The sequence below is a fragment of the Rhinoderma darwinii genome, chromosome 4, assembly GCF_050947455.1.
Source record: "Rhinoderma darwinii isolate aRhiDar2 chromosome 4, aRhiDar2.hap1, whole genome shotgun sequence".
NCBI classification, from domain to species: Eukaryota; Metazoa; Chordata; class Amphibia; order Anura; family Rhinodermatidae; genus Rhinoderma; species Rhinoderma darwinii.
This window is the reverse complement of record NC_134690.1, coordinates 130,916,160-130,939,243: the sequence shown is the minus strand read 5'-3', so window position 1 is coordinate 130,939,243 and position 23,084 is coordinate 130,916,160. Positions and strand designations below refer to the sequence as shown.

The window sequence follows — 23,084 nt, the reverse complement described above, 5'->3', positions numbered from 1 at the left end:
CATGAATTAAACTCTAGCAGGTGGGAACAAGAAGGCATTTCTTTCTAGGACGGTCAGCTTTTATGTCACCCAGAAGAGCCAATGATCTTAGAGTTGAATAAAGTCAAACAGATGAGAAATAAACTTGTACTTGAATAACAAAATGACTTGTATATTCGGGGTGATTGCATGTACCTTTCATTCTTCTCTCCTAATACTCAGGATGTCAGGATGGCCGAGTGGTCCAAGGCGCCAGACTCAAGATGAAAATTCTTCCCTAGTTGGGTGTTCTGGTCTCTGAAAGGAGGTGTGGGTTCAAATCCCACTTCTGACAAGTGTTTTGTTCAATAAAGTCAGTCATCTCACTTCCTGGAAATAACTTCTGACTCCAGTTGCGCACCATTGTGAGACTGGGGTTACCGTAACGAGGCATGGCTCAATCCACTTCCATTGTTCCGGTGGCATATTAGGAAGCAGCTGCCTAACCCACTTGGTAAATGTAAGTGTGTGTTGGTCTTATTCCTTTAAATATCATCCAACATGAATTAAACTCTAGCAGGTGGGAACAAGAAGGCATTTCTTTCTAGGACGGTCAGCTTTTATGTCACCCAGAAGAGCCAATGATCTTAGAGTTGAATAAAGTCAAACAGATGAGAAATAAACTTGTACTTGAATAACAAAATGACTTGTATATTCGGGGTGATTGCATGTACCTTTCAGTCTTCTCTCCTGACACTCAGGATGTCAGGATGGCCGAGCAGTCTAAGGCACCAGACTCAAGATGAAAATTCTTCCCTAGTTGGGTGTTCTGGTCTCTGAAAGGAGGCGTGGGTTCAAATCCCACTTCTGACAATTCTTTTGTTTAATAAAGTCAGTCATCTCACTTCCTGGAAATAACTTCTTACTCCAGTTGCGCACCATTGTGAGACTGGGGTTACCTGAACGAGGCATGGCTCAATCCACTTCCGTTGTTCCGGTGGCATATTAGGAAGCAGCTGCCTAACCCACTTGGTAAATGTAAGTGTGTGTTGGTCTTATTCCTTTAAATATCATCCAACATGAATTAAACTCTAGCAGGTGGGAACAAGAAGGCATTTCTTTCTAGGACGGTCAGCTTTTATGTCACCCAGAAGAGCCAATGATCTTAGAGTTGAATAAAGTCAAACAGATGAGAAATAAACTTGTACTTGAATAACAAAATGACTTGTATATTCGGGGTGATTGCATGTACCTTTCAGTCTTCTCTCCTAATACTCAGGATGTCAGGATGGCTGAGCGGTCCAAGGCGCCAGACTCAAGATGAAAATTCTTCCCTATTTGGGTGTTCTGGTCTCTGAAAGGAGGCATGGGTTCAAATCCCACTTCTGACAAGTATTTTGTTCAATAAAGTCAGTCATCTCACTTCCTGGAAATAACTTCTTACTCCAGTTGCGCACCATTGTGAGACTGGGGTTACCTGAACGAGGCATGGCTCAATCCACTTCCGTTGTTCCGGTGGCATATTAGGAAGCAGCTGCCTAACCCACTTGGTAAATGTAAGTGTGTGTTGGTCTTATTCCTTTAAATATCATCCAACATGAATTAAACTCTAGCAGGTGGGAACAAGAAGGCATTTCTTTCTAGGACGGTCAGCTTTTATGTCACCCAGAAGAGCCAATGATCTTAGAGTTGAATAAAGTCAAACAGATGAGAAATAAACTTGTACTTGAATAACAAAATGACTTGTATATTCGGGGTGATTGCATGTACCTTTCAGTCTTCTCTCCTAATACTCAGGATGTCAGGATGGCCGAGCGGTCCAAGGCGCCAGACTCAAGATGAAAATTCTTCCCTATTTGGGTGTTCTGGTCTCTGAAAGGAGGCATGGGTTCAAATCCCACTTCTGACAAGTATTTTGTTCAATAAAGTCAGTCATCTCACTTCCTGGAAATAACTTCTGACTCCAGTTGTGCACCATTGTGAGACTGGGGTTACCTGAACGAGGCATGGCTCAATCCACTTCCGTTGTTCCGGTGGCATATTAGGAAGCAGCTGCCTAACCCACTTGGTAAATGTAAGTGTGTGTTGGTCTTATTCCTTTAAATATCATCCAACATGAATTAAACTCTAGCAGGTGGGAACAAGAAGGCATTTCTTTCTAGGACGGTCAGCTTTTATGTCACCCAGAAGAGCCAATGATCTTAGAGTTGAATAAAGTCAAACAGATGAGAAATAAACTTGTACTTGAATAACCAAATGACTTGTATATTCGGGGTGATTGCATGTACCTTTCAGTCTTCTCTCCTAACACTCAGGGTGTCAGGATGTCAGGATGTCCGAGCGGTCTAAGGCGCCAGACTCAAGATGAAAATTCTTCCCTAGTTGGGTGTTCTGGTCTCTGAAAGGAGGCGTGGGTTCAAATCCCTCTTCTGACCATTCTTTTGTTCAATAAAGTCAGTCATCTCACTTCCTGGAAATAACTTCTGACTCCAGTTGCGCACCATTGTGAGACTGGGGTTACCGTAAAGAGGCATGGCTCAATCCACTTCCGTTGTTCCGGTGGCATATAAGGAAGCAGCTGCCTAACCCACTTGGTAAATGTAAGTGTGTGTTGGTCTTATTCCTTTAAATATCATCCAACATGAATTAAACTCTAGCAGGTGGGAACAAGAAGGCATTTCTTTCTAGGACGGTCAGCTTTTATGTAAGTGTGTGTTGGTCTTATTCCTGTAAATGTCATCCAACATGAATTAAACTCTAGCAGGTGGGAACAAGAAGGCATTTCTTTCTAGGACGGTCAGCTTTTATGTCACCCAGAAGAGCCAATGATCTTAGAGTTGAATAAAGTCAAACAGATGAGAAATAAACTTGTACTTGAATAACAAAATGACTTGTATATTCGGGGTGATTGCATGTACCTTTCAGTCTTCTCTCCTAATACTCATGATGTCAGGATGGCCGAGCGGTCCAAGGTGCCAGACTCAAGATGAAAATTCTTCCCTAGTTGGGTGTTCTGGTCTCTGAAAGGAGGCGTGGGTTCAAATCCCACTTCTGACAAGTATTTTGTTCAATAAAGTCAGTCATCTCACTTCCTGGAAATAACTTCTGACTCCAGTTGCACACCATTGTGAGACTGGGGTTACCTGAACGAGGCATGGCTCAATCCACTTCCGTTGTTCCGGTGGCATATTAGGAAGCAGCTGCCTAACCCACTTGGTAAATGTAAGTGTGTGTTGGTCTTATTCCTGTAAATATCATCCAACATGAATTAAACTCTAGCAGGTGGGAACAAGAAGGCATTTCTTTCTAGGACGGTCAGCTTTTATCTCAACCAGAAGAGCCAATGATCTTAGAGTTTAATAAAGTCAAACAGATGAGAAATAAACTTGTACTTGAATAACAAAATGACTTGTATATTCGGTTTGATTGCATGTACCTTTCAGTCTTCTCTCCTATCACTCAGGATGTCAGGATGGCCGAGCGCTCTAAGGCGCCAGACTCCAGATGAAAATACTTCCCTAGTTGTGTTCTGGTCTCTGAATGGAGGTGTGGGTTCAAATCCCAATTCTGACAGGTATTTTGTTCAATAAAGTCAGTCATCTCACTTCCTGGAAATAACTTCTGACTCCAGTTGCGCACCATTGTGAGACTGGGGGTACCTGAACGAGGCATGGCTCAATCCACTTCCGTTGTTCCGGTGGCATATTAGGAAGCAGCTGCCTAACCCACTTGGTAAATGTAAGTGTGTGTTGGTCTTATTCCTTTAAATATCATCCAACATGAATTAAACTCTAGCAGGTGGGAACAAGAAGGCATTTCTTTCTAGGACGGTCAGCTTTTATGTCACCCAGAAGAGCCAATGATCTTAGAGTTGAATAAAGTCAAACAGATGAGAAATAAACTTGTACTTGAATAACAAAATGACTTGTATATTCGGTGTGATTGCATGTACCTTTCAGTCTTCTCTCCTAATGCTCAGGATGTCAGGATGGCCGAGCGGTCCAAGGCACCAGACTCAAGATGAAAATCCTTCCATAGTTGGGTGTTCTGGTCTCTGAAAGGAGGCGTGGGTTCAAATCCCACTTCTGACAAGTATTTTGTTCAATAAAGTCAGTCATCTTACTTCCTGGAAATAACTTCTGACTACAGTTGTGCACCATTGTGAGACTGGGGGTACCTGAACGAGGCATGGCTCAATCCACTTCCGTTGTTCCGGTGGCATATTAGGAAGCAGCTGCCTAACCCACTTGGTAAATGTAAGTGTGTGTTGGTCTTATTCCTTTAAATATCATCCAACATGAATTAAACTCTAGCAGGTGGGAACAAGAAGGCATTTCTTTCTAGGACGGTCAGCTTTTATGTCACCCAGAAGAGCCAATGATCTTAGAGTTGAATAAAGTCAAACAGATGAGAAATAAACTTGTACTTGAATAACAAAATGACTTGTATATTCGGGGTGATTGCATGTACCTTTCAGTCTTCTCTCCTAATACTCAGGATGTCAGGATGGCCGAGCGGTCCAAGGCGCCAGACTCAAGATGAAAATTCTTCCCTAGTTGGGTGTTCTGGTCTCTGAAAGGAGGTGTGGGTTCAAATCCCACTTCTGACAAGTATTTTGTTCAATAAAGTCAGTCATCTCACTTCCTGGAAATAACTTCTGACTCCAGTTGTGCACCATTGTGAGACTGAGGTTACCTGAACGAGGCATGGCTCAATCCACTTCCGTTGTTCCGGTGGCATATTAGGAAGCAGCTGCCTAACCCACTTGGTAAATGTAAGTGTGTGTTGGTCTTATTCCTGTAAATATCATCTAACATGAATTAAACTCTAGCAGGTGGGAACAAGAAGGCATTTCTTTCTAGGACGGTCAGCTTTTATGTCACCCAGAAGAGACAATGATCTTAGAGTTGAATAAAGTCAAACAGATGAGAAATAAACTTGTACTTGAATAACAAAATGACTTGTATATTCGGGGTGATTGCATGTACCTTTCAGTCTTCTCTCCTAATACTCAGGATGTCAGGATGGCCGAGCAGTCCAAGGTGCCAGACTCAAGATGAAAATTCTTCCCTAGTTGGGTGTTCTGGTCTCTGAATGTGGGCGTGGGTTCAAATCCCTCTTCTGACCATTCTTTTGTTCAATAAAGTCAGTCATCTCACTTCCTGGAAATAACTTCTGACTCCAGTTGCGCACCATTGTGAGACTGGGGTTACCGTAAAGAGGCATGGCTCAATCCACTTCCGTTGTTCCGGTGGCATATAAGGAAGCAGCTGCCTAACCCACTTGGTAAATGTAAGTGTGTGTTGGTCTTATTCCTTTAAATATCATCCAACATGAATTAAACTCTAGCAGGTGGGAACAAGAAGGCATTTCTTTCTAGGACGGTCAGCTTTTATGTAAGTGTGTGTTGGTCTTATTCCTGTAAATGTCATCCAACATGAATTAAACTCTAGCAGGTGGGAACAAGAAGGCATTTCTTTCTAGGACGGTCAGCTTTTATGTCACCCAGAAGAGCCAATGATCTTAGAGTTGAATAAAGTCAAACAGATGAGAAATAAACTTGTACTTGAATAACAAAATGACTTGTATATTCGGGGTGATTGCATGTACCTTTCAGTCTTCTCTCCTAATACTCAGGATGTCAGGATGGCCGAGCGGTCCAAGGCGCCAGACTCAAGATGAAAATTCTTCCCTAGTTGGGTGTTCTGGTCTCTGAAAGGAGGCGTGGGTTCAAATCCCTCTTCTGACCATTCTTTTGTTCAATAAAGTCAGTCATCTCACTTCCTGGAAATAACTTCTGACTCCAGTTGCGCACCATTGTGAGACTGGGGTTACCGTAAAGAGGCATGGCTCAATCCACTTCTGTTGTTCCGGTGGCATATAAGAAAGCAGCTGCCTAACCCACTTGGTAAATATAAGTGTGTGTTGGTCTTATTCCTTTAAATATCATCCAACATGAATTAAACTCTAGCAGGTGGGAACAAGAAGGCATTTCTTTCTAGGACGGTCAGCTTTTATGTAAGTGTGTGTTGGTCTTATTCCTGTAAATGTCATCCAACATGAATTAAACTCTAGCAGGTGGGAACAAGAAGGCATTTCTTTCTAGGACGGTCAGCTTTTATGTCACCCAGAAGAGCCAATGATCTTAGAGTTGAATAAAGTCAAACAGATGAGAAATAAACTTGTACTTGAATAACAAAATGACTTGTATATTCGGGGTGATTGCATGTACCTTTCAGTCTTCTCTCCTAATACTCAGGATGTCAGGATGGCCGAGCGGTCCAAGGCACCAGACTCAAGATGAAAATTCTTCCCTAGTTGGGTGTTCTGGTCTCTGAAAGGAGGCGTGGGTTCAAATCCCACTTCTGACAAGTATTTTGTTCAATAAAGTCAGTCATCTCACTTCCTGGAAATAACTTCTGACTCCAGTTGCGCACCATTGTGAGACTGGGGTTACCGTAAAGAGGCATGGCTCAATCCACTTCCGTTGTTCCGGTGGCATATAAGGAAGCAGCTGCCTAACCCACTTGGTAAATGTAAGTGTGTGTTGGTCTTATTCCTTTAAATATCATCCAACATGAATTAAACTCTAGCAGGTGGGAACAAGAAGGCATTTCTTTCTAGGACGGTCAGCTTTTATGTAAGTGTGTGTTGGTCTTATTCCTGTAAATGTCATCCAACATGAATTAAACTCTAGCAGGTGGGAACAAGAAGGCATTTCTTTCTAGGACGGTCAGCTTTTATGTCACCCAGAAGAGCCAATGATCTTAGAGTTGAATAAAGTCAAACAGATGAGAAATAAACTTGTACTTGAATAACAAAATGACTTGTATATTCGGGGTGATTGCATGTACCTTTCAGTCTTCTCTCCTATCACTCAGGATGTCAGGATGGCCGAGCGGTCTAAGGCGCCAGACTCCAGATGAAAATACTTCCCTAGTTGTGTTCTGGTCTCTGAATGGAGGTGTGGGTTCAAATCCCAATTCTGACAGGTATTTTGTTCAATAAAGTCAGTCATCTCACTTCCTGGAAATAACTTCTGACTCCAGTTGCGCACCATTGTGAGACTGGGGGTACCTGAACGAGGCATGGCTCAATCCACTTCCGTTGTTCCGGTGGCATATTAGGAAGCAGCTGCCTAACCCACTTGGTAAATGTAAGTGTGTGTTGGTCTTATTCCTTTAAATATCATCCAACATGAATTAAACTCTAGCAGGTGGGAACAAGAAGGCATTTCTTTCTAGGACGGTCAGCTTTTATGTCACCCAGAAGAGCCAATGATCTTAGAGTTGAATAAAGTCAAACAGATGAGAAATAAACTTGTACTTGAATAACAAAATGACTTGTATATTCGGTGTGATTGCATGTACCTTTCATTCTTCTCTCCTAATGCTCAGGATGTCAGGATGGCCGAGCGGTCCAAGGCACCAGACTCAAGATGAAAATTCTTCCATAGTTGGGTGTTCTGGTCTCTGAAAGGAGGCGTGGGTTCAAATCCCACTTCTGACAAGTATTTTGTTCAATAAAGTCAGTCATCTTACTTCCTGGAAATAACTTCTGACTACAGTTGTGCACCATTGTGAGACTGGGGGTACCTGAACGAGGCATGGCTCAATCCACTTCCGTTGTTCCGGTGGCATATTAGGAAGCAGCTGCCTAACTCACTTGGTAAATGTAAGTGTGTGTTGGTCTTATTCCTGTAAATATCATCCAACATGAATTAAACTCTAGCAGTTGGGAACAAGAAGGCATTTCTTTCTAGGACGGTCAGCTTTTATGTCACCCAGAAGAGCCAATGATCTTAGAGTTGAATAAAGTCAAACAGATGAGAAATAAACTTGTACTTGAATAACAAAATGACTTGTATATTCGGGGTGATTGCATGTACCTTTCAGTCTTCTCTCCTAATACTCAGGATGTCAGGATGGCCGAGCAGTCCATGGTGCCAGACTCAAGATGAAAATTCTTCCCTAGTTGGGTGTTCTGGTCTCTGAAAGGAGGCGTGGGTTCAAATCCCACTTCTGACAAGTATTTTGTTCAATAAAGTCAGTCATCTCACTTCCTGGAAATAACTTCTGACTCCAGTTGCGCACCATTGTGAGACTGGGGTTACCTGAACGAGGCATGGCTCAATCCACTTCCGTTGTCCCGGTGGCATATTAGGAAGCAGCTGCCTAACCCACTTGGTAAATGTAAGTGTGTGTTGGTCTTATTCCTTTAAATATCATCCAACATGAATTAAACTCTAGCAGGTGGGAACAAGAAGGCATTTCTTTCTAGGACGGTCAGCTTTTATGTCACCCAGAAGAGCCAATGATCTTAGAGTTGAATAAAGTCAAACAGATGAGAAATAAACTTGTACTTGAATAACAAAATGACTTGTATATTCGGGGTGATTGCATGTACCTTTCAGTCTTCTCTCCTAATACTCAGGATGTCAGGATGGCCGAGCGGTCCAAGGCGCCAGACTCAAGATGAAAATTCTTCCCTAGTTGGGTGTTCTGGTCTCTGAAAGGAGGTGTGGGTTCAAATCCCACTTCTGACAAGTATTTTGTTCAATAAAGTCAGTCATCTCACTTCCTGGAAATAACTTCTGACTCCAGTTGTGCACCATTGTGAGACTGGGGTTACCTGAACGAGGCATGGCTCAATCCACTTCCGTTGTTCCGGTGGCATATTAGGAAGCAGCTGCCTAACCCACTTGGTAAATGTAAGTGTGTGTTGGTCTTATTCCTGTAAATATCATCTAACATGAATTAAACTCTAGCAGGTGGGAACAAGAAGGCATTTCTTTCTAGGACGGTCAGCTTTTATGTCACCCAGAAGAGACAATGATCTTAGAGTTGAATAAAGTCAAACAGATGAGAAATAAACTTGTACTTAAATAACAAAATGACTTGTATATTCGGGGTGATTGCATGTACCTTTCAGTCTTCTCTCCTAATACTCAGGATGTCAGGATGGCCGAGCAGTCCAAGGTGCCAGACTCAAGATGAAAATTCTTCCCTAGTTGGGTGTTCTGGTCTCTGAATGGGGGCGTGGGTTCAAATCCCACTTCTGACAAGTATTTTGTTCAATAAAATCAGTCATCTCACTTCCTGGAAATAACTTCTGACTCCAGTTGTGCACCATTGTGAGACTGGGGGTACCTGAACGAGGCATGGCTCAATCCACTTCCGTTGTTCCGGTTGCATATTAGGAAGCAGCTGCCTAACCCACTTGGTAAATGTAAGTGTGTGTTGGTCTTATTCCTTTAAATATCATCCAACATGAATTAAACTCTAGCAGGTGGGAACAAGAAGGCATTTCTTTCTAGGACGGTCAGCTTTTATGTCACCCAGAAGAGCCAATGATCTTAGAGTTGAATAAAGTCAAACAGATGAGAAATAAACTTGTACTTGAATAACAAAATGACTTGTATATTCGGGGTGATTGCATGTACCTTTCAGTCTTCTCTCCTAATACTCAGGATGTCAGGATGGCCGAGCAGTCCAAGGTGCCAGACTCAAGATGAAAATTCTTCCCTAGTTGGGTGTTCTGGTCTCTGAATGGGGGCGTGGGTTCAAATCCCACTTCTGACAAGTATTTTGTTCAATAAAATCAGTCATCTCACTTCCTGGAAATAACTTCTGACTCCAGTTGTGCACCATTGTGAGACTGGGGGTACCTGAACGAGGCATGGCTCAATCCACTTCCGTTGTTCCGGTTGCATATTAGGAAGCAGCTGCCTAACCCACTTGGTAAATGTAAGTGTGTGTTGGTCTTATTCCTGTAAATATCATCTAACATGAATTAAACTCTAGCAGGTGGGAACAAGAAGGCATTTCTTTCTAGGACGGTCAGCTTTTATGTCACCCAGAAGAGCCAATGATCTTAGAGTTGAATAAAGTCAAACAGATGAGAAATAAACTTGTACTTGAATAACAAAATGACTTGTATATTCGGTGTGATTGCATGTACCTTTCAGTCTTCTCTCCTAATGCTCAGGATGTCAGGATGGCCGAGCGGTCCAAGGCACCAGACTCAAGATGAAAATTCTTCCATAGTTGGGTGTTCTGGTCTCTGAAAGGAGGCGTGGGTACAAATCCCACTTCTGACAAGTATTTTGTTCAATAAAGTCAGTCATCTTACTTCCTGGAAATAACTTCTGACTACAGTTGTGCACCATTGTGAGACTGGGGGTACCTGAACGAGGCATGGCTCAATCCACTTCCGTTGTTCCGGTGGCATATTAGGAAGCAGCTGCCTAACCCACTTGGTAAATGTAAGTGTGTGTTGGTCTTATTCCTGTAAATATCATCCAACATGAATTAAACTCTAGCAGTTGGGAACAAGAAGGCATTTCTTTCTAGGACGGTCAGCTTTTATGTCACCCAGAAGAGCCAATGATCTTAGAGTTGAATAAAGTCAAACAGATGAGAAATAAACTTGTACTTGAATAACAAAATGACTTGTATATTCGGGGTGATTGCATGTACCTTTCAGTCTTCTCTCCTAATACTCAGGATGTCAGGATGGCCGAGCAGTCCATGGTGCCAGACTCAAGATGAAAATTCTTCCCTAGTTGGGTGTTCTGGTCTCTGAAAGGAGGCGTGGGTTCAAATCCCACTTCTGACAAGTATTTTGTTCAATAAAGTCAGTCATCTCACTTCCTGGAAATAACTTCTGACTCCAGTTGCGCACCATTGTGAGACTGGGGTTACCTGAACGAGGCATGGCTCAATCCACTTCCGTTGTCCCGGTGGCATATTAGGAAGCAGCTGCCTAACCCACTTGGTAAATGTAAGTGTGTGTTGGTCTTATTCCTTTAAATATCATCCAACATGAATTAAACTCTAGCAGGTGGGAACAAGAAGGCATTTCTTTCTAGGACGGTCAGCTTTTATGTCACCCAGAAGAGCCAATGATCTTAGAGTTGAATAAAGTCAAACAGATGAGAAATAAACTTGTACTTGAATAACAAAATGACTTGTATATTCGGGGTGATTGCATGTACCTTTCAGTCTTCTCTCCTAATACTCAGGATGTCAGGATGGCCGAGCGGTCCAAGGCGCCAGACTCAAGATGAAAATTCTTCCCTAGTTGGGTGTTCTGGTCTCTGAAAGGAGGTGTGGGTTCAAATCCCACTTCTGACAAGTATTTTGTTCAATAAAGTCAGTCATCTCACTTCCTGGAAATAACTTCTGACTCCAGTTGTGCACCATTGTGAGACTGGGGTTACCTGAACGAGGCATGGCTCAATCCACTTCCGTTGTTCCGGTGGCATATTAGGAAGCAGCTGCCTAACCCACTTGGTAAATGTAAGTGTGTGTTGGTCTTATTCCTGTAAATATCATCTAACATGAATTAAACTCTAGCAGGTGGGAACAAGAAGGCATTTCTTTCTAGGACGGTCAGCTTTTATGTCACCCAGAAGAGACAATGATCTTAGAGTTGAATAAAGTCAAACAGATGAGAAATAAACTTGTACTTGAATAACAAAATGACTTGTATATTCGGGGTGATTGCATGTACCTTTCAGTCTTCTCTCCTAATACTCAGGATGTCAGGATGGCCGAGCAGTCCAAGGTGCCAGACTCAAGATGAAAATTCTTCCCTAGTTGGGTGTTCTGGTCTCTGAATGGGGGCGTGGGTTCAAATCCCACTTCTGACAAGTATTTTGTTCAATAAAATCAGTCATCTCACTTCCTGGAAATAACTTCTGACTCCAGTTGTGCACCATTGTGAGACTGGGGGTACCTGAACGAGGCATGGCTCAATCCACTTCCGTTGTTCCGGTTGCATATTAGGAAGCAGCTGCCTAACCCACTTGGTAAATGTAAGTGTGTGTTGGTCTTATTCCTGTAAATATCATCTAACATGAATTAAACTCTAGCAGGTGGGAACAAGAAGGCATTTCTTTCTAGGACGGTCAGCTTTTATGTCACCCAGAAGAGCCAATGATCTTAGAGTTGAATAAAGTCAAACAGATGAGAAATAAACTTGTACTTGAATAACAAAATGACTTGTATATTCAGGGTGATTGCATGTACCTTTCAGTCTTCTCTCCTAATACTCAGGATGTCAGGATGGCCGAGCAGTCCAAGGTGCCAGACTCAAGATGAAAATTCTTCCCTATTTGGGTGTTCTGGTCTCTGAAAGGAGGCGTGGGTTCAAATCCCACTTCTGACAAGTATTTTGTTCAATAAAGTCAGTCATCTCACTTCCTGGAAATAACTTCTGACTCCAGTTGTGCACCATTGTGAGACTGGGGGTACCTGAACGAGGCATGGCTCAATCCACTTCCGTTGTTCCGGTTGCATATTAGGAAGCAGCTGCCTAACCCACTTGGTAAATGTAAGTGTGTGTTGGTCTTATTCCTTTAAATATCATCCAACATGAATTAAACTCTAGCAGGTGGGAACAAGAAGGCATTTCTTTCTAGGACGGTCAGCTTTTATGTCACCCAGAAGAGCCAATGATCTTAGAGTTGAATAAAGTCAAACAGATGAGAAATAAACTTGTACTTGAATAACAAAATGACTTGTATATTCGGGGTGATTGCATGTACCTTTCAGTCTTCTCTCCTAATACTCAGGATGTCAGGATGGCCGAGCAGTCCAAGGTGCCAGACTCAAGATGAAAATTCTTCCCTAGTTGGGTGTTCTGGTCTCTGAATGGGGGCGTGGGTTCAAATCCCACTTCTGACAAGTATTTTGTTCAATAAAATCAGTCATCTCACTTCCTGGAAATAACTTCTGACTCCAGTTGTGCACCATTGTGAGACTGGGGGTACCTGAACGAGGCATGGCTCAATCCACTTCCGTTGTTCCGGTTGCATATTAGGAAGCAGCTGCCTAACCCACTTGGTAAATGTAAGTGTGTGTTGGTCTTATTCCTGTAAATATCATCTAACATGAATTAAACTCTAGCAGGTGGGAACAAGAAGGCATTTCTTTCTAGGACGGTCAGCTTTTATGTCACCCAGAAGAGCCAATGATCTTAGAGTTGAATAAAGTCAAACAGATGAGAAATAAACTTGTACTTGAATAACAAAATGACTTGTATATTCGGGGTGATTGCATGTACCTTTCAGTCTTCTCTCCTAATACTCAGGATGTCAGGATGGCCGAGCAGTCCAAGGTGCCAGACTCAAGATGAAAATTCTTCCCTAGTTGGGTGTTCTGGTCTCTGAAAGGAGGCGTGGGTTCAAATCCCACTTCTGACAAGTATTTTGTTCAATAAAGTCAGTCATCTCACTTCCTGGAAATAACTTCTGACTCCAGTTGTGCACCATTGTGAGACTGGGGGTACCTGAACGAGGCATGGCTCAATCCACTTCCGTTGTTCCGGTTGCATATTAGGAAGCAGCTGCCTAACCCACTTGGTAAATGTAAGTGTGTGTTGGTCTTATTCCTTTAAATATCATCCAACATGAATTAAACTCTAGCAGGTGGGAACAAGAAGGCATTTCTTTCTAGGACGGTCAGCTTTTATGTCACCCAGAAGAGCCAATGATCTTAGAGTTGAATAAAGTCAAACAGATGAGAAATAAACTTGTACTTGAATAACAAAATGACTTGTATATTCGGGGTGATTGCATGTACCTTTCAGTCTTCTCTCCTAATACTCAGGATGTCAGGATGTCCGAGCGGTCCAAGGCGCCAGACTCAAGATGAAAATTCTTCCCTAGTTGGGTGTTCTGGTCTCTGAAAGGAGGCGTGGGTTCAAATCCCACTTCTGACAAGTATTTTGTTCAATAAAGTCAGTCATCTCACTTCCTGGAAATAACTTCTGACTCCAGTTGCGCACCATTGTGAGACTGGGGTTACCTGAACGAGGCATGGCTCAATCCACTTCCGTTGTTCCGGTGGCATATTAGGAAGCAGCTGCCTAACCCACTTGGTAAATGTAAGTGTGTGTTGGTCTTATTCCTTTAAATATCATCCAACATGAATTAAACTCTAGCAGGTGGGAACAAGAAGGCATTTCTTTCTAGGACGGTCAGCTTTTATGTCACCCAGAAGAGCCAATGATCTTAGAGTTGAATAAAGTCAAACAGATGAGAAATAAACTTGTACTTGAATAACAAAATGACTTGTATATTCGGGGTGATTGCATGTACCTTTCAGTCTTCTCTCCTAATACTCAGGATGTCAGGATGGCCGAGCAGTCCAAGGTGCCAGACTCAAGATGAAAATTCTTCCCTAGTTGGGTGTTCTGGTCTCTGAAAGGAGGCGTGGGTTCAAATCCCACTTCTGACAAGTATTTTGTTCAATAAAGTCAGTCATCTCACTTCCTGGAAATAACTTCTGACTCCAGTTGTGCACCATTGTGAGACTGGGGGTACCTGAACGAGGCATGGCTCAATCCACTTCCGTTGTTCCGGTGGCATATTAGGAAGCAGGTGCCTAACCCACTTGGTAAATGTAAGTGTGTGTTGGTCTTATTCCTTTAAATATCATCCAACATGAATTAAACTCTAGCAGGTGGAACAAGAAGGCATTTCTTTCTAGGACGGTCAGCTTTTATGTCACCCAGAAGAGCCAATGATCTTAGAGTTGAATAAAGTCAAACAGATGAGAAATAAACTTGTACTTGAATAACAAAATGACTTGTATATTCGGGGTGATTGCATGTACCTTTCAGTCTTCTCTCCTAATACTCAGGATGTCAGGATGTCCGAGCGGTCCAAGGCGCCAGACTCGAGATGAAAATTCTTCCCTAGTTGGGTGTTCTGGTCTCTGAAAGGAGGCGTGGGTTCAAATCCCACTTCTGACAAGTATTTTGTTCAATAAAGTCAGTCATCTCACTTCCTGGAAATAACTTCTGACTCCAGTTGCGCACCATTGTGAGACTGGGGTTACCTGAACGAGGCATGGCTCAATCCACTTCCGTTGTTCCGGTGGCATATTAGGAAGCAGCTGCCTAACCCACTTGGTAAATGTAAGTGTGTGTTGGTCTTATTCCTTTAAATATCATCCAACATGAATTAAACTCTAGCAGGTGGGAACAAGAAGGCATTTCTTTCTAGGACGGTCAGCTTTTATGTCACCCAGAAGAGCCAATGATCTTAGAGTTGAATAAAGTCAAACAGATGAGAAATAAACTTGTACTTGAATAACAAAATGACTTGTATATTCGGGGTGATTGCATGTACCTTTCAGTCTTCTCTCCTAATACTCAGGATGTCAGGATGGCCGAGCGGTCCAATGCGCCAGGCTCAAGATGAAAATTCTTCCCTAGTTGGGTGTTCTGGTCTCTGAAAGGAGGCGTGGGTTCAAATCCCACTTCTGACAAGTATTTTGTTCAATAAAGTCAGTCATCTCACTTCCTGGAAATAACTTCTGACTCCAGTTTTGCACCATTGTGAGACTGGGGATACCTGAACGAGGCATGGCTCAATCCACTTCCGTTGTTCCGGTGGCATATTAGGAAGCAGCTGCCTAACCCACTTGGTAAATGTAAGTGTGTGTTGGTCTTATTCCTGTAAATATCATCCAACATGAATTAAACTCTAGCAGGTGGGAACAAGAAGGCATTTCTTTCTAGGACGGTCAGCTTTTATGTCACCCAGAAGAGCCAATGATCTTAGAGTTGAATAAAGTCAAACAGATGAGAAATAAACTTGTACTTGAATAACAAAATGACTTGTATATTCGGGGTGATTGCATGTACCTTTCAGTCTTCTCTCCTAATACTCAGGATGTCAGGATGGCCGAGCGGTCCAAGGCGCCAGACTCAAGATGAAAATTCTTCCCTAGTTGTGTGTTCTGGTCTCTGAAAGGAGGCGTGGGTTCAAATCCCACTTCTGACAAGTATTTTGTTCAATAAAGTCAGTCATCTCACTTCCTGGAAATAACTTCTGACTCCAGTTGCGCACCATTGTGAGACTGGGGTTACCTGAACGAGGCATGGCTCAATCCACTTCCGTTGTTTCGGTGGCATATTAGGAAGCAGCTGCCTAACCCACTTGGTAAATGTAAGTGTGTGTTGGTCTTATTCCTTTAAATATCATCCAACATGAATTAAACTCTAGCAGGTGGGAACAAGAAGGCATTTCTTTCTAGGACGGTCAGCTTTTATGTCACCCAGAAGAGCCAATGATCTTAGAGTTGAATAAAGTCAAACAGATGAGAAATAAACTTGTACTTGAATAACAAAATGACTTGTATATTCGGGGTGATTGCATGTACCTTTCAGTCTTCTCTCCTAATACTCAGGATGTCAGGATGGCCGAGCGGTCCAAGGCGCCAGACTCAAGATGAAAATTCTTCCCTAGTTGGGTGTTCTGGTCTCTGAAAGGAGGCGTGGGTTCAAATCCCACTTCTGACAAGTATTTTGTTCAATAAAGTCAGTCATCTCACTTCCTGGAAATAACTTCTGACTCCAGTTGCGCACCATTGTGAGACTGGGGTTACCTGAACGAGGCATGGCTCAATCCACTTCCGTTGTTCCGGTGGCATATTAGGAAGCAGCTGCCTAACCCACTTGGTAAATGTAAGTGTGTGTTGGTCTTATTCCTTTAAATATCATCCAACATGAATTAAACTCTAGCAGGTGGGAACAAGAAGGCATTTCTTTCTAGGACGGTCAGCTTTTATGTCACCCAGAAGAGCCAATGATCTTAGAGTTGAATAAAGTCAAACAGATGAGAAATAAACTTGTACTTGAATAACAAAATGACTTGTATATTCGGGGTGATTGCATGTACCTTTCAGTCTTCTCTCCTAATACTCAGGATGTCAGGATGGCCAAGCGGTCCAAGGCGCCAGACTCAAGATGAAAATTCTTCCCTATTTGGGTGTTCTGGTCTCTGAAAGGAGGCGTGGGTTCAAATCCCACTTCTGACAAGTATTTTGTTCAATAAAGTCAGTCATCTCACTTCCTGGAAATAACTTCTGACTCCAGTTGTGCACCATTGTGAGACTGGGGTTACCTGAACGAGGCATGGCTCAATCCACTTCCGTTGTTCCGGTGGCATATTAGGAAGCAGCTGCCTAACCCACTTGGTAAATGTAAGTGTGTGTTGGTCTTATTCCTTTAAATATCATCTAACATGAATTAAACTCTAGCAGGTGGGAACAAGAAGGCATTTCTTTCTAGGACGGTCAGCTTTTATGTCACCCAGAAGAGCCAATGATCTTAGAGTTGAATAAAGTCAAACAGATGAGAAATAAACTTGTACTTGAATAACAAAATGACTTGTATATTCGGGGTGATTGCATGTACCTTTCAGTCTTCTCTCCTAATACTCAGGATGTCAGGATGGCCAAGCAGTCCAAGGTGCCAGACTCAAGATGAAAATTCTTCCCTAGTTGGGTGTTCTGGTCTCTGAAAGGAGGCGTGGGTTCAAATCCCACTTCTGACAAGTATTTTGTTCAATAAAGTCAGTCATCTCACTTCCTGGAAATAACTTCTGACTCCAGTTGTGCACCATTGTGAGACTGGGGGTACCTGAACGAGGCATGGCTCAATCCACTTCCGTTGTTCCGGTTGCATATTAGGAAGCAGCTGCCTAACCCACTTGGTAAATGTAAGTGTGTGTTGGTCTTATTCCTTTAAATATCATCCAACATGAATTAAATTCTAGCAGGTGGGAACAAGAAGGCATTTCTTTCTAGGACGGTCAGCTTTTATGTCACCCAGAAGAGCCAATGATCTTAGAGTTGAATAAAGTCAAACAGATGAGAAATAAACTTGTACTTGAATAACAAAATGACTTGTAAATTCGGGGTGATTGCATGTACCTTTCAGTCTTCTCTCCTAATACTCAGGATGTCAGGATGGCCGAGCAGTCCAAGGTGCCAGACTCAAGATGAAAATTCTTCCCTAGTTGGGTGTTCTGGTCTCTGAAAGGAGGCGTGGGTTAAAATCCCACTTCTGACAAGTATTTTGTTCAATAAAGTCAGTCATCTCACTTCCTGGAAATAACTTCTGACTCCAGTTGTGCACCATTGTGAGACTGGGGGTACCTGAACGAGGCATGGCTCAATCCACTTCCGTTGTTCCGGTTGCATATTAGGAAGCAGCTGCCTAACCCACTTGGTAAATGTAAGTGTGTGTTGGTCTTATTCCTTTAAATATCATCCAACATGAATTAAACTCTAGCAGGTGGGAACAAGAAGGCATTTCTTTCTAGGACGGTCAGCTTTTATGTCACCCAGAAGAGCCAATGATCTTAGAGTTGAATAAAGTCAAACAGATGAGAAATAAACTTGTACTTGAATAACAAAATGACTTGTATATTCGGGGTGATTGCATGTACCTTTCAGTCTTCTCTCCTAATACTCAGGATGTCAGGATGGCCGAGCGGTCCAAGGCGCCAGACTCAAGATGAAAATTCTTCCCTAGTTGGGTGTTCTGGTCTCTGAAAGGAGGCGTGGGTTCAAATCCCACTTCTGACATGTATTTTGTTCAATAAAGTCAGTCATCTCACTTCCTGGAAATAACTTCTGACTCCAGTTGTGCACCATTGTGAGACTGGGGTTACCTGAACGAGGCATGGCTCAATCCACTTCCGTTGTTCCGGTGGCATATTAGGAAGCAGCTGCCTAACCCACTTGGTAAATGTAAGTGTGTGCTGGTCTTATTCCTGTAAATATCATCCAACATGAATTAAACTCTAGCAGGTGGGAACAAGAAGGCATTTCTTTCTAGGACGGTCAGCTTTTATGTCACCCAGAAGAGCCAATGATCTTAGAGTTGAATAAAGTCAAACAGATGAGAAATAAACTTGTACTTGAATAACAAAATGACTTGTATATTCGGGGTGATTGCATGTACCTTTCAGTCTTCTCTCCTAATACTCAGGATGTCAGGATGGCCGAGCGTTCCAAGGCACCAGACTCAAGATGAAAATTCTTCCCTAGTTGGGTGTTCTGGTCTCTGAAAGGAGGCGTGGGTTCAAATCCCACTTCTGACAAGTATTTTGTTCAATAAAGTCAGTCATCTCACTTCCTGGAAATAACTTCTGACTCCAGTTGCGCACCATTGTGAGACTGGGGGTACCTGAACGAGGCATGGCTCAATCCACTTCCGTTGTTCCGGTGGCATATTAGGAAACAGCTGCCTAACCCACTTGGTAAATGTAAGTGTGTGTTGGTCTTATTCCTTTAAATATCATCCAACATGAATTAAACTCTAGCAGGTGGGAACAAGAAGGCATTTCTTTCTAGGTCGGTCAGCTTTTATGTCACCCAGAAGAGCCAATGATCTTAGAGTTGAATAAAGTCAAACAGATGAGAAATAAACTTGTACTTGAATAACAAAATGACTTGTATATTCGGGGTGATTGCATGTACCTTTCAGTCTTCTCTCCTAATACTCAGGATGTCAGAATGGCCGAGCGTTCCAAGGCACCAGACTCAAGATGAAAATTCTTCCCTAGTTGGGTGTTCTGGTCTCTGAAAGGAGGCGTGGTTTCAAACCCACTTGGTAAATGTAAGTGTGTGCTGGTCTTATTCCTGTAAATATCATCCAACATGAATAAAACTCTAGCAGGTGGGAACAAGAAGGCATTTCTTTCTAGGATGGTCAGCTTTTATGTCACCCAGAGGAGCCAATGATCTTAGAGTTGAATAAAGTCAAACAGATGAGAAATAAACTTGTACTTGAATAACAAAATGACTTGTATATTCGGGGTGATTGCATGTACCTTTCAGTCTTCTCTCCTACTACTCAGGATGTCAGGATGGCCGAGCGTTCCAAGGCACCAGACTCAAGATGAAAATTCTTCCCTAGTTGAGTGTTCTGGTCTCTGAATGGAGGCGTGGGTTCAAATCCCACTTCTGACAAGTATTTTGTTCAATAAAGTCAGTCATCTCACTTCCTGGAAATAACTTCTGACTCCAGTTGCGCACCATTGTGAGACTGGGGTTACCTGAACGAGGCATGGCTCAATCCACTTCCGTTGTCCCGGTGGCATATTAGGAAGCAGCTGCCTAACCCACTTGGTAAATGTAAGTGTGTTGGTCTTATTCCTTTAAATATCATCCAACATGAATTAAACTCTAGCAGGTGGGAACAAGAAGGCATTTCTTTCTAGGACGGTCAGCTTTTATGTCACCCAGAAGAGCCAATGATCTTAGAGTTGAATAAAGTCAAACAGATGAGAAATAAACTTGTACTTGAATAACAAAATGACTTGTATATTCGGGGTGATTGCATGTACCTTTCAGTCTTCTCTCCTAATACTCAGGGTGTCAGGATGGCCGAGCGGTCCAAGGCGCCAGACTCAAGATGAAAATTCTTCCCTAGTTGGGTGTTCTGGTCTCTGAAAGGAGGCGTGGGTTCAAATCCCACTTCTGACAAGTATTTTGTTCAATAAAGTCAGTCATCTCACTTCCTGGAAATAACTTCTGACTCCAGTTGCGCACCATTGTGAGACTGGGGGTACCTGAACGAGGCATGGCTCAATCCACTTCCGTTGTTCCGGTGGCATATTAGGAAGCAGCTGCCTAACCCACTTGGTAAATGTAAGTGTGTGTTGGTCTTATTCCTTTAAATATCATCCAACATGAATTAAACTCTAGCAGGTGGGAACAAGAAGGCATTTCTTTCTAGGTCGGTCAGCTTTTATGTCACCCAGAAGAGCCAATGATCTTAGAGTTGAATAAAGTCAAACAGATGAGAAATAAACTTGTACTTGAATAACAAAATGACTTGTATATTCGGGGTGATTGCATGTACCTTTCAGTCTTCTCTCCTAATACTCAGGATGTCAGAATGGCCGAGCGTTCCAAGGCACCAGACTCAAGATGAAAATTCTTCCCTAGTTGGGTGTTCTGGTCTCTGAAAGGAGGCGTGGTTTCAAACCCACTTGGTAAATGTAAGTGTGTGCTGGTCTTATTCCTGTAAATATCATCCAACATGAATAAAACTCTAGCAGGTGGGAACAAGAAGGCATTTCTTTCTAGGATGGTCAGCTTTTATGTCACCCAGAGGAGCCAATGATCTTAGAGTTGAATAAAGTCAAACAGATGAGAAATAAACTTGTACTTGAATAACAAAATGACTTGTATATTCGGGGTGATTGCATGTACCTTTCAGTCTTCTCTCCTACTACTCAGGATGTCAGGATGGCCGAGCGTTCCAAGGCACCAGACTCAAGATGAAAATTCTTCCCTAGTTGAGTGTTCTGGTCTCTGAATGGAGGCGTGGGTTCAAATCCCACTTCTGACTAGTATTTTGTTCAATAAAGTCAGTCATCTCACTTCCTGGAAATAACTTCTGACTCCAGTTGCGCACCATTGTGAGACTGGGGTTACCTGAACGAGGCATGGCTCAATCCACTTCCGTTGTCCCGGTGGCATATTAGGAAGCAGCTGCCTAACCCACTTGGTAAATGTAAGTGTGTTGGTCTTATTCCTTTAAATATCATCCAACATGAATTAAACTCTAGCAGGTGGGAACAAGAAGGCATTTCTTTCTAGGACGGTCAGCTTTTATGTCACCCAGAAGAGCCAATGATCTTAGAGTTGAATAAAGTCAAACAGATGAGAAATAAACTTGTACTTGAATAACAAAATGACTTGTATATTCGGGGTGATTGCATTTACCTTTCAGTCTTCTCTCCTAACACTCAGGTTGTCAGGATGGCCGAGCGGTCCAAGGCGCCAGACTCAAGATGAAAATTCTTCCCTAGTTGGGTGTTCTGGTCTCTGAAAGGAGGCGTGGGTTCAAATCCCACTTCTGACAAGTATTTTGTTCAATAAAGTCAGTCATCTCACTTCCTGGAAATAACTTCTGACTCCAGTTGCGCACCATTGTGAGACTGGGGGTACCTGAACGAGGCATGGCTCAATCCACTTCCGTTGTTCCGGTGGCATATTAGGAAGCAGCTGCCTAACCCACTTGGTAAATGTAAGTGTGTGTTGGTCTTATTCCTTTAAATATCATCCAACATGAATTAAACTCTAGCAGGTGGGAACAAGAAGGCATTTCTTTCTAGGTCGGTCAGCTTTTATGTCACCCAGAAGAGCCAATGATCTTAGAGTTGAATAAAGTCAAACAGATGAGAAATAAACTTGTACTTGAATAACAAAATGACTTGTATATTCGGGGTGATTGCATGTACCTTTCAGTCTTCTCTCCTAATACTCAGGATGTCAGAATGGCCGAGCGTTCCAAGGCACCAGACTCAAGATGAAAATTCTTCCCTAGTTGGGTGTTCTGGTCTCTGAAAGGAGGCGTGGTTTCAAACCCACTTGGTAAATGTAAGTGTGTGCTGGTCTTATTCCTGTAAATATCATCCAACATGAATAAAACTCTAGCAGGTGGGAACAAGAAGGCATTTCTTTCTAGGATGGTCAGCTTTTATGTCACCCAGAGGAGCCAATGATCTTAGAGTTGAATAAAGTCAAACAGATGAGAAATAAACTTGTACTTGAATAACAAAATGACTTGTATATTCGGGGTGATTGCATGTACCTTTCAGTCTTCTCTCCTAATACTCAGGATGTCAGGATGGCTGAGCGTTCCAAGGCACCAGACTCAAGATGAAAATTCTTCCCTAGTTGGGTGTTCTGGTCTCTGAATGGAGGCGTGGGTTCAAATCCCACTTCTGACAAGTATTTTGTTCAATAAAGTCCGTCATCTCACTTCCTGGAAATAACTTCTGACTCCAGTTGCGCACCATTGTGAGACTGGGGTTACCTGAACGAGGCATGGCTCAATCCACTTCCGTTGTCCCGGTGGCATATTAGGAAGCAGCTGCCTAACCCACTTGGTAAATGTAAGTGTGTGTTGGTCTTATTCCTTTAAATATCATCCAACATGAATTAAACTCTAGCAGGTGGGAACAAGAAGGCATTTCTTTCTAGGACGGTCAGCTTTTATGTCACCCAGAAGAGCCAATGATCTTAGAGTTGAATAAAGTCAAACAGATGAGAAATAAACTTGTACTTGAATAACAAAATGACTTGTATATTCGGGGTGATTGCATTTACCTTTCAGTCTTCTCTCCTAACACTCAGGATGTCAGGATGGCCGAGCGGTCCAAGGCGCCAGACTCAAGATGAAAATTCTTCCCTAGTTGGGTGTTCTGGTCTCTGAAAGGAGGCGTGTGTTCAAATCCCACTTCTGACAAGTATTTTGTTCAATAAAGTCAGTCATCTCACTTCCTGGAAATAACTTCTGACTCCAGT

General features: G+C 42.7%; 33 non-coding genes across 33 annotated transcripts; all 33 read left to right on the top strand.

Moving 5' to 3' along the window:
- The first annotated feature begins 204 nt into the window (after positions 1–204).
- Positions 205–313, top strand: TRNAL-CAA (transfer RNA leucine (anticodon CAA)). The gene is made up of 2 exons: positions 205–242; positions 268–313. It is a non-coding gene; the product is annotated as a tRNA-Leu (tRNA).
- Positions 314–722: 409 nt separating this feature from the next.
- On the top strand, positions 723–831 carry TRNAL-CAA (transfer RNA leucine (anticodon CAA)). The gene is made up of 2 exons: positions 723–760; positions 786–831. It is a non-coding gene; the product is annotated as a tRNA-Leu (tRNA).
- Positions 832–1,240: 409 nt separating this feature from the next.
- On the top strand, positions 1,241–1,349 carry TRNAL-CAA (transfer RNA leucine (anticodon CAA)). Its single transcript has 2 exons — positions 1,241–1,278; positions 1,304–1,349. It is a non-coding gene; the product is annotated as a tRNA-Leu (tRNA).
- A 409-nt stretch (positions 1,350–1,758) lies between these two features.
- TRNAL-CAA (transfer RNA leucine (anticodon CAA)) lies at positions 1,759–1,867 on the top strand. Its single transcript has 2 exons — positions 1,759–1,796; positions 1,822–1,867. It is a non-coding gene; the product is annotated as a tRNA-Leu (tRNA).
- Positions 1,868–2,906: 1,039 nt separating this feature from the next.
- Positions 2,907–3,015, top strand: TRNAL-CAA (transfer RNA leucine (anticodon CAA)). Its single transcript has 2 exons — positions 2,907–2,944; positions 2,970–3,015. It is a non-coding gene; the product is annotated as a tRNA-Leu (tRNA).
- A 925-nt stretch (positions 3,016–3,940) lies between these two features.
- On the top strand, positions 3,941–4,049 carry TRNAL-CAA (transfer RNA leucine (anticodon CAA)). The gene is made up of 2 exons: positions 3,941–3,978; positions 4,004–4,049. It is a non-coding gene; the product is annotated as a tRNA-Leu (tRNA).
- Positions 4,050–4,458: 409 nt separating this feature from the next.
- Positions 4,459–4,567, top strand: TRNAL-CAA (transfer RNA leucine (anticodon CAA)). The gene is made up of 2 exons: positions 4,459–4,496; positions 4,522–4,567. It is a non-coding gene; the product is annotated as a tRNA-Leu (tRNA).
- Positions 4,568–5,598: 1,031 nt separating this feature from the next.
- TRNAL-CAA (transfer RNA leucine (anticodon CAA)) lies at positions 5,599–5,707 on the top strand. Its single transcript has 2 exons — positions 5,599–5,636; positions 5,662–5,707. It is a non-coding gene; the product is annotated as a tRNA-Leu (tRNA).
- Positions 5,708–6,220: 513 nt separating this feature from the next.
- On the top strand, positions 6,221–6,329 carry TRNAL-CAA (transfer RNA leucine (anticodon CAA)). Its single transcript has 2 exons — positions 6,221–6,258; positions 6,284–6,329. It is a non-coding gene; the product is annotated as a tRNA-Leu (tRNA).
- A 513-nt stretch (positions 6,330–6,842) lies between these two features.
- Positions 6,843–6,949, top strand: TRNAW-CCA (transfer RNA tryptophan (anticodon CCA)). Its single transcript has 2 exons — positions 6,843–6,880; positions 6,904–6,949. It is a non-coding gene; the product is annotated as a tRNA-Trp (tRNA).
- A 409-nt stretch (positions 6,950–7,358) lies between these two features.
- Positions 7,359–7,467, top strand: TRNAL-CAA (transfer RNA leucine (anticodon CAA)). The gene is made up of 2 exons: positions 7,359–7,396; positions 7,422–7,467. It is a non-coding gene; the product is annotated as a tRNA-Leu (tRNA).
- A 927-nt stretch (positions 7,468–8,394) lies between these two features.
- On the top strand, positions 8,395–8,503 carry TRNAL-CAA (transfer RNA leucine (anticodon CAA)). Its single transcript has 2 exons — positions 8,395–8,432; positions 8,458–8,503. It is a non-coding gene; the product is annotated as a tRNA-Leu (tRNA).
- Positions 8,504–8,912: 409 nt separating this feature from the next.
- On the top strand, positions 8,913–9,021 carry TRNAL-CAA (transfer RNA leucine (anticodon CAA)). Its single transcript has 2 exons — positions 8,913–8,950; positions 8,976–9,021. It is a non-coding gene; the product is annotated as a tRNA-Leu (tRNA).
- A 409-nt stretch (positions 9,022–9,430) lies between these two features.
- On the top strand, positions 9,431–9,539 carry TRNAL-CAA (transfer RNA leucine (anticodon CAA)). The gene is made up of 2 exons: positions 9,431–9,468; positions 9,494–9,539. It is a non-coding gene; the product is annotated as a tRNA-Leu (tRNA).
- Positions 9,540–9,948: 409 nt separating this feature from the next.
- On the top strand, positions 9,949–10,057 carry TRNAL-CAA (transfer RNA leucine (anticodon CAA)). Its single transcript has 2 exons — positions 9,949–9,986; positions 10,012–10,057. It is a non-coding gene; the product is annotated as a tRNA-Leu (tRNA).
- Positions 10,058–10,984: 927 nt separating this feature from the next.
- On the top strand, positions 10,985–11,093 carry TRNAL-CAA (transfer RNA leucine (anticodon CAA)). The gene is made up of 2 exons: positions 10,985–11,022; positions 11,048–11,093. It is a non-coding gene; the product is annotated as a tRNA-Leu (tRNA).
- Positions 11,094–11,502: 409 nt separating this feature from the next.
- TRNAL-CAA (transfer RNA leucine (anticodon CAA)) lies at positions 11,503–11,611 on the top strand. The gene is made up of 2 exons: positions 11,503–11,540; positions 11,566–11,611. It is a non-coding gene; the product is annotated as a tRNA-Leu (tRNA).
- Positions 11,612–12,020: 409 nt separating this feature from the next.
- Positions 12,021–12,129, top strand: TRNAL-CAA (transfer RNA leucine (anticodon CAA)). The gene is made up of 2 exons: positions 12,021–12,058; positions 12,084–12,129. It is a non-coding gene; the product is annotated as a tRNA-Leu (tRNA).
- Positions 12,130–12,538: 409 nt separating this feature from the next.
- Positions 12,539–12,647, top strand: TRNAL-CAA (transfer RNA leucine (anticodon CAA)). The gene is made up of 2 exons: positions 12,539–12,576; positions 12,602–12,647. It is a non-coding gene; the product is annotated as a tRNA-Leu (tRNA).
- Positions 12,648–13,056: 409 nt separating this feature from the next.
- On the top strand, positions 13,057–13,165 carry TRNAL-CAA (transfer RNA leucine (anticodon CAA)). The gene is made up of 2 exons: positions 13,057–13,094; positions 13,120–13,165. It is a non-coding gene; the product is annotated as a tRNA-Leu (tRNA).
- A 409-nt stretch (positions 13,166–13,574) lies between these two features.
- TRNAL-CAA (transfer RNA leucine (anticodon CAA)) lies at positions 13,575–13,683 on the top strand. Its single transcript has 2 exons — positions 13,575–13,612; positions 13,638–13,683. It is a non-coding gene; the product is annotated as a tRNA-Leu (tRNA).
- Positions 13,684–14,092: 409 nt separating this feature from the next.
- Positions 14,093–14,201, top strand: TRNAL-CAA (transfer RNA leucine (anticodon CAA)). Its single transcript has 2 exons — positions 14,093–14,130; positions 14,156–14,201. It is a non-coding gene; the product is annotated as a tRNA-Leu (tRNA).
- Positions 14,202–14,609: 408 nt separating this feature from the next.
- TRNAS-CGA (transfer RNA serine (anticodon CGA)) lies at positions 14,610–14,718 on the top strand. The gene is made up of 2 exons: positions 14,610–14,647; positions 14,673–14,718. It is a non-coding gene; the product is annotated as a tRNA-Ser (tRNA).
- A 927-nt stretch (positions 14,719–15,645) lies between these two features.
- TRNAL-CAA (transfer RNA leucine (anticodon CAA)) lies at positions 15,646–15,754 on the top strand. Its single transcript has 2 exons — positions 15,646–15,683; positions 15,709–15,754. It is a non-coding gene; the product is annotated as a tRNA-Leu (tRNA).
- Positions 15,755–16,163: 409 nt separating this feature from the next.
- TRNAL-CAA (transfer RNA leucine (anticodon CAA)) lies at positions 16,164–16,272 on the top strand. Its single transcript has 2 exons — positions 16,164–16,201; positions 16,227–16,272. It is a non-coding gene; the product is annotated as a tRNA-Leu (tRNA).
- A 409-nt stretch (positions 16,273–16,681) lies between these two features.
- On the top strand, positions 16,682–16,790 carry TRNAL-CAA (transfer RNA leucine (anticodon CAA)). The gene is made up of 2 exons: positions 16,682–16,719; positions 16,745–16,790. It is a non-coding gene; the product is annotated as a tRNA-Leu (tRNA).
- Positions 16,791–18,235: 1,445 nt separating this feature from the next.
- TRNAL-CAA (transfer RNA leucine (anticodon CAA)) lies at positions 18,236–18,344 on the top strand. Its single transcript has 2 exons — positions 18,236–18,273; positions 18,299–18,344. It is a non-coding gene; the product is annotated as a tRNA-Leu (tRNA).
- Positions 18,345–18,753: 409 nt separating this feature from the next.
- On the top strand, positions 18,754–18,862 carry TRNAL-CAA (transfer RNA leucine (anticodon CAA)). Its single transcript has 2 exons — positions 18,754–18,791; positions 18,817–18,862. It is a non-coding gene; the product is annotated as a tRNA-Leu (tRNA).
- Positions 18,863–19,624: 762 nt separating this feature from the next.
- TRNAL-CAA (transfer RNA leucine (anticodon CAA)) lies at positions 19,625–19,733 on the top strand. The gene is made up of 2 exons: positions 19,625–19,662; positions 19,688–19,733. It is a non-coding gene; the product is annotated as a tRNA-Leu (tRNA).
- Positions 19,734–20,140: 407 nt separating this feature from the next.
- TRNAL-CAA (transfer RNA leucine (anticodon CAA)) lies at positions 20,141–20,249 on the top strand. Its single transcript has 2 exons — positions 20,141–20,178; positions 20,204–20,249. It is a non-coding gene; the product is annotated as a tRNA-Leu (tRNA).
- A 762-nt stretch (positions 20,250–21,011) lies between these two features.
- TRNAL-CAA (transfer RNA leucine (anticodon CAA)) lies at positions 21,012–21,120 on the top strand. The gene is made up of 2 exons: positions 21,012–21,049; positions 21,075–21,120. It is a non-coding gene; the product is annotated as a tRNA-Leu (tRNA).
- Positions 21,121–21,527: 407 nt separating this feature from the next.
- On the top strand, positions 21,528–21,636 carry TRNAL-CAA (transfer RNA leucine (anticodon CAA)). Its single transcript has 2 exons — positions 21,528–21,565; positions 21,591–21,636. It is a non-coding gene; the product is annotated as a tRNA-Leu (tRNA).
- A 1,280-nt stretch (positions 21,637–22,916) lies between these two features.
- Positions 22,917–23,025, top strand: TRNAL-CAA (transfer RNA leucine (anticodon CAA)). The gene is made up of 2 exons: positions 22,917–22,954; positions 22,980–23,025. It is a non-coding gene; the product is annotated as a tRNA-Leu (tRNA).
- Positions 23,026–23,084: the final 59 nt, after the last annotated feature.